The following is a 7,351-nucleotide window of genomic DNA, read 5'->3' as shown; positions in this document are numbered from 1 at the left end:
ATCAATCAATCAATCAATCAATCAATCAATCAATCAATCAATCAATCAATCAATCAATCAATCAACCGATAAACTTTATCCAAAAAAAATACAACTCAACTGATCAACGGCTTAAGTCTACCAATATTTCAGTAAACAGTGATTCGAACAACGGTACTTTGCACTCTTCAGGAGACTTACCATGTTTTGAGAGGGGACTAACCCGCTTTGCACACGACGCATAATTTGAAGTCAACGTGTCAGGGAAATTCCCCCGACAAAGAACGAACGAACGCTCGTTTTCATTTATGTACACCGGCCGGGTGTCAAATCAAAGTTATCCAAGTTGTTTTTCTTCAGATATTCCACTATGGATGTCCTGATAGCAACTATTACAGTATTCAATGTCATCGCTGTTGTTTTGATGCTGTGCTACCATCATCATTTTGGTCAAGGTACGGTAATACAAAGGCTTACTTTGTAACCACGCTTAGTTATCTGTATTTGCTTTTATGCGAATTTACTGCCAGGAAAATCACCATTAATATGTGTGACTTGTCGAACATGAAAAGCATACCAATAAAATGGGTTGATAGCTATTCGTTGTACTTGCACTAGCGTGGACAGACTGCAGTACTGTTTCCATGGTAATGATACGACATCAACGACAATTTACATATTCATAAGGAACGGCCGAATCAGTACAGAACACATTGAGACATATGTATACAGAATGAGATCATCACCAAATGTTACTCGCGTGATCAGTCATATGATTACCTCAACACGCAGCTAAGGGATCGTTCAGTATTTACAAGGGGTGGGGGTTCACTTTTTACAAATCGACTCTAAAATGGGAATAGGGTAGGGTCTGCTTTGACTCTGGAGTCATTGTATTGTCTAACTTTGCATTATTTTTTTATTATTATATTTTATTTTATTTTACTTTTATTTATTTATTTATTTTTTATTTTTTTATTATTTTATTTATTTATTTATTTATTTTTTTTTGGGGGGGGGGTTACCATTCCATTCTCTGCGACCTGTTTCAATACCCATTGCTACCATTGGGTTAGGTTAAAGTTAGGCTAAGGTTTGGGCTTTAATAGGTACCATAATACCAGCCCATTTCATTCAAATCGCGGCTCACAACCCTGTAGTCAATTAACTCTCAGTTGTGATGTGAGGAGAGAAGTGGGACTCACAGAAATAAAACAGGAACAGTTTGGTAAGATACTGGGGATAGTGTTGTGGCGATGTTGACCTCCGCTCCATGTCGAGAGTGTGCCAACCTAATCTTTGAGAATTTGTGGCCTCCAGGTCCACCAATGAATTCCAAACACAGGTATTGATTAACGGCGTGCCTTCACATAAATTCACATGGTGGTAGTAGTTGGGAAATAACCAATTGCCTTTAAACATGGTGGCAGCAGTGCGATTAATTCTTTACCATTGATTCTGGAACTCGTATCCTTATCCATTTCTGACAATATTTTAACCCATGTTTTTTAAATACTTGAACAGGGGAAGGATAGTGTTTTCGAGAAATAAAGTTGATGGAGGGTCACCTTTTAGCACGACGGAATCGGAGGAGGGACAGTCCGGGCAAGACCCCCCCCTTGTAATTACTGAAGGCTCCCTAATATCAGTTAATTTATGTACATTTCTTGGAATTCAGTGTGGCGGCAGTATAACGAATATCGAAATGGAAGTATGCAAAATGAAGTACGCCAGTTTCAATCTATGAACCACCAACAATTACAACGTGAACTTGAAGATTGTCGTATGGAAATCACACGTGGTAAGATACTTCTCAGATTGTCACACAAGCTTAGGGAAGTGTAATTCGTAACTTTAAAGTGTGTGAGTGGCGGGGGGGGGGGGGTTCACACATTTTCAATCAGAGAACTTTATTTTCGAAGAAACTCGATGGCAGCACTTTTATTTATAAATATACATCGATCAATCCGGATTTATTAACTTTGTGTAAAATTATCTATGAACGAGGTTCTTGCCAAACTCTGAGTCACGTGATATTAATATTCTAAAGGGGGGGGGGGGTATTTTTTATATACTCAGAACGACAAGCATCTAACGTTGCTGCCAAAGCTTACGAGACAAAGTTGAAATCCATAGAGGACGAACTTCGAAAGGTGAACGAAGAATACCGACAGATTATACCAGCTCTTGAACTAGAGCGTCGTCAGCGAAAAGCAATCGAGTTCGACTTACGGAGGGCTGTTCTCTGGAACCAATATTTTTATCAAGTCAGGGAAGTAGCGGAGGCCGAATACTGCGTTAAAAAACTGCAGAAGACTGAAGAGGAAAAGAAATCCCTGAGAAGACAACTTCAGCGTATAACGTGGAGTCTACAAGAGGCGGAAGATAGATTAAGAGAAATGTGTGTAGAAAAAGAGGCTGCCGATGTTCAGTGCATACAGATAAAATCGGAAAACCGGTTTCTGGAATCCCAGCTGAAAAGTATAAACCAACACGAAGAAGAATTGAGAAGGGACCGGGAAGGACTGCTTGAGACGATTTACGGAGAGCAGTATAGGGCCAAACTTGCAGAAAATGAATTGGAACGAGCAAAGAGAGAGAAGAAAAGGCAGAGATGTGTACTTAGGAGAACTTCCAAGGAAAATAAGAAATTACAAGAACAGCTGTTGGATTCTCGACTCAAACAGTCTTCCTGGCAAGGACTTGCCTCTCGTCTTGGATACAAGGTATTTTGATTATCATTTTCCGAAATAATGTACCTATGGACCCCTACACACATATTTCAGTAAGTTTGAATATTATAAAAGTTGAAACACACACACACACACACACACACACACACACACACACACACACACGCACGCACGCACGCACGCACGCACGCACGCACACACACACACACACGTATGAAATTCAATATTTGGTAATATTGACCATGTTTCTCATTGTCAAAATGGACTCGGGGATTTCAAGTTAACTACCAACAGATTCTGAGGTCTTTTACCTTTATTCCGATTACTGAAACATTTGGAACTTTTGAATTAAAAAAGTGAAATCGTTTTATTCTCTCCTATTCAAGGTCAAAGATTCCTTGACAAACACCAAGTTGATGAAGGGGACGATCAGCGACCTTGAAATTCACAATAATCGGCTTCTAGAAGAAGTAACACAACTTACGAAAGAAATTTCGGCGGCAGGAAAACGCGAGGAGAGCTTGTGTGACATGTTGACGAACAAAGCTAACTACGAGGAAGTCTTGAAGGAAAAACTACGGAAGTCTCGAGTAACATGTAAGGATGTCCGTCAGAAATTAATACAAGCTAGTGCCGAAAATCGCGACCATCACGACTGTAATTCGTCATTGCGACACGAGATGTGGCAACTCTCTTTGGAAAATGAAGAAAAAAGGGAGATATTGTCACGAATGAATGAACGCTTACGGAAACTCGAACGAAAAACGTGTTCGAGATGTCCAAAGCTGTCGTTCCAGAATCGCTCCTATCGACGACAGCTTGCCTCAGTTAAACGCCAAGTTGCACAGGCTAAATATTGCACTAGCCTGCTGTACACTATTCTGCACACCGCCCTCTTACCATACTACTTACTGCTTCTCTTATTTACCTCAGTCAGTGAGTTTACCATCACTGTGCGTAATCCGAAGAAAAGACATCGGTAATGTTTGCCAACATCTTCACTTTTCATTGTGTTACTCCAGTGATAGTGCAGTTATCATTTCAGTTCAAGTTCAATATAACATGTAACCATACCAGTATATTATGATATAATGCAATCACTACGCAATTCTAGATATCCTACAATAGGAGTATCATACTCTTTTCAAACTAATCTCAGGATTTCTGATGGTAATTTCGCATTATTTGTATCTCCATAGAGCATGTCTTTGAGGACAGCCATGAATTGTAACCAATGAGTGTATTGCATTCATGACATACAGCAACCCCTTGTCAGGATTATTGTATATAACTTATTTGAGGGTAACACAACACGATCAAGTTTTAGTAAAATCGTAGTCTAAGAGTAAGACACGTCATGTCATGACGGCAAAGCACCCATCGCTTCATGTCACAGTGAAGGGGACTAATCTCTAGGGTGCCATAACATGGTGTATCATATAAGCTAGTAAAAACTATGCAAACAAACTTTTTTTACCTTTATCGTTCAATTTTAGTCTTTTTATCTGTATGTATCTTGTTTTTAGATACTCTGCTGAGCTGTAGTGAACCACCTGATTAGCCAGTCGGCTTTCTTTTCAGTTTGCCTGGCAGAGCTATTATTCACGTTCGCATTTTATGTACACAAAATATTTACTTACATTTTCCTTGTCTATGTTTTTTTTTCTTGTCTGTCATTTTAAGTACGATAACATATAAAAAAAAGATATTATTTTGGTGTACTGTACTAAGAATCGACAATATGTTGACATAATACAGTTACATAACGATGAAACGGCGTGAATTTAGGTTTTAAAAAATCGCCAAACACGTCATAAACCGTTGTCGTGGCAACAATATAGGTCAGCTGAGAACAGTCATAAACTATGCAGAAAGTACTGTAACACGATAATAAACCCCAATCATCAGTTAAAGCAACCCAGAGAAGATAGTTTTTATAGAATTCCGATGAAGTTCCATGGTAATATATGTATACAGTAATATTAATAGTCACATTTAGCAGTAATATCGAATAACGCATTGGTTGGGGGAAGTCGAGCTGGAGGGGAAGCGATCTCAGATGATACCTTTAAAAAGTATTTTGAAGTCATTGAATTATTCAGACGGGTATATATTTTATTTGACATAATTATTGATGACGTAGTCAGACTGCTAAATCGTAAGGTAATGGAAGATTGAGAAACAATTAAAACAGTTTGATTAACGTACACCGTTATTTGCATAAACGGACGGTTTAACTTACGAACATAACAAACATTTTACGAATACAGAAACTTTTTAAAGCGTCGACAAAACGGACTAGCATTTGTATGCATGAATTGTATACACTGGATTACCTCTTTTGTTTTTAGTTTTAGAGGAATGATGTCTTTATTGTCGTAATTGACTCTGAGTCTTACAATGTAAAAATATGTTAATAAATGCCATTGTAACCAGATTAAACGGAAATTGATATTTTTTTGTTTCGACTATTTTAAACGGTATGCACTGATGCGAAGTTGTAGTAATAAGTACACTACTCTACTGATCACATTGTTCCGAAAAATGAATTACTTACACAGAGGTATTTGCAATATAAAGCAAAAACATAGAAATGTTTAACCATGAACTCATAGCGTGTGTAAATTTCCCTATATTTGTCAGACTTGTAGCAACTTAATCAAGATGGAAATATTCACGTCAGAACAAAGAAAACAAAACTAGGTGATTACGGTAACCTGGCCCGCCCTCGCCTTGTTTAAGCCACCTACCCTAGCCCTGAACATCTTTTTCACACCCTTACAAAATAAATATGATGAGAACTTACCATATTTTTGCTCTTCGTGTGTGTCTTTGATTCATGTGAACTTGAATAATTCACTAGTTCTGGGTTAAACGCATACACACACGCTCGCGCGCGCGTGCACACACACATACATACACACATACATACGTACTTACGCACGTGCGTGCATGCGTGCGTACACACACACACACACACACACACACACACACACACAGTGGAGTCAGTTTACAGTTGTGGTGACTTTATTCATTGACAGGTTCAATAGATACATGTATGGAAAAAGCAAATTCTCATATGGAAAAATTTCACGATACTGGTCGACATCCAGAGAAGCATAAAATTGTATGTAAAACTTTAAATCGTTTAAGATTTTCACGTTTCGACTGTTGAAGAAACATTGAGACACAAATTTTATATTATAGTTACAAAAAAGAAAAATATGAAAGATGATACATATCAAATTATGTTAATATAACGGTATTTTGAGGGCGCAAATCGAGAGATCTGATTGGTCTAGACAACAAACAAGCGTCGAAAATGAATGATAATGAACAGTTGGCACACGTCCAAGTTTTGATGTTTACAAACTACTTCGTACTTGGCGGTCAATGTTTGTCGTCTGCTCCGAACGTTGCAGTCTGCTCAGTACCGCAGAGATAGTGAACTCTGTAGATTGTCAGAGGAAGATTTCCTCATAACCCCTACCTACTACTAAGGTCAAGGCAATGCACCGTTCTCGACTCGGCATCTGCAGAAGTGGAAACAGGTACGTACGTGTACGTGTACACGTCATAAACAGAAGCAAGTGTAAGAGCTTACACTGACCGACTTACCATTATTCAAATAAGAAACTTGTCTGGGAACCTGTCCTAGAGTATCAGTCGTCAATCCGAGTTCAGTTGTTCAACACCAATATACTGCGCATTGCAAAAATCGTTTATAAAAGTTATTTTTATCACAAATATGTAAAAGACGTCAGTCATATAAACGAACACGGGACGACCATGCTAAAAACAGAATATTGGTGTTTCGACCAGAATACTGAAGGAATAGAAATATAAACATCAGAGTAAAAAAGAAAAGCTATGTACAAAATTGTCACCATGTTGCATCAATTATTTTAAAATCAATAATTTGCAGCACCAATAATCGATAAAGCACGAACACACAAACGTATCAGAAATACAAACGTATCAGAAATGATCTACGATGGGTAAGCTCGAACCAGTCCCACAATCCCCTGGAAAAATATGCGCGGAAAAGCGTCCCACGGCCGACTATGAGAGCGCACGATACAAGATGGTTACCGCGATGATAAACACGGCTATTTGGTCATATGGAAAATATACAAATGCACTTGTAAAATACTGACCATAGAATGAAATTAGCGGACTGTGGGGGAATGTACTCTTCGATATTTGATGCGACCAACTTATGTATTCTAAACTGTATTGTTCAAGTTTCCTTCTTTGGTTCACTCATCTGTATGCAGCCATTTATATTTAAACATGCTTTTCTACAGTTCACATTTTTTATTACTTTGGTTCAAAATTATACACTGTTTGATTTATGAAAGTTGATAGAGAGGGATATTTACAATGAACTTGATTTTTTTTCTGTGAAAAAAAAAATTGATAATTAAAAAAACGTGTACAAATACTGGACGATCGAGTACCTTGCGTCATACCCATTTGATTTGATTTGATTTGATTTGATTTGTATACAAACCGAAGACGGGCGTTTTCACATGAAATCTCTTACGATACTTTCACATACACAACATCTACATTAACAGTTCAGTCTTTACCACGTGTTGTATTTTACACTTACAAAAAAAAAGTTCAGAAAAAAAGTGCATATTTGTTTTTGAATGGTATTGAAGTTAATAGTGCAA

General features: G+C 37.8%; 1 long non-coding RNA gene across 1 annotated transcript; it reads left to right on the top strand.

The window, feature by feature from the left end:
* Window positions 1-273: 273 nt before the first annotated feature.
* On the top strand, window positions 274-4,303 carry LOC144449110 (uncharacterized). Its single transcript, XR_013482154.1, has 3 exons — window positions 274-434; window positions 1,658-1,780; window positions 4,199-4,303. It is a non-coding gene; the product is annotated as an uncharacterized LOC144449110 (long non-coding RNA).
* The last annotated feature ends 3,048 nt before the right edge of the window (window positions 4,304-7,351 follow it).

The sequence above is a fragment of the Glandiceps talaboti genome, chromosome 18 (genome assembly GCF_964340395.1).
Source record: "Glandiceps talaboti chromosome 18, keGlaTala1.1, whole genome shotgun sequence".
Taxonomy (NCBI): domain Eukaryota; kingdom Metazoa; phylum Hemichordata; class Enteropneusta; family Spengelidae; genus Glandiceps; species Glandiceps talaboti.
This window is presented reverse-complemented; position numbering and strand designations above follow the sequence as displayed.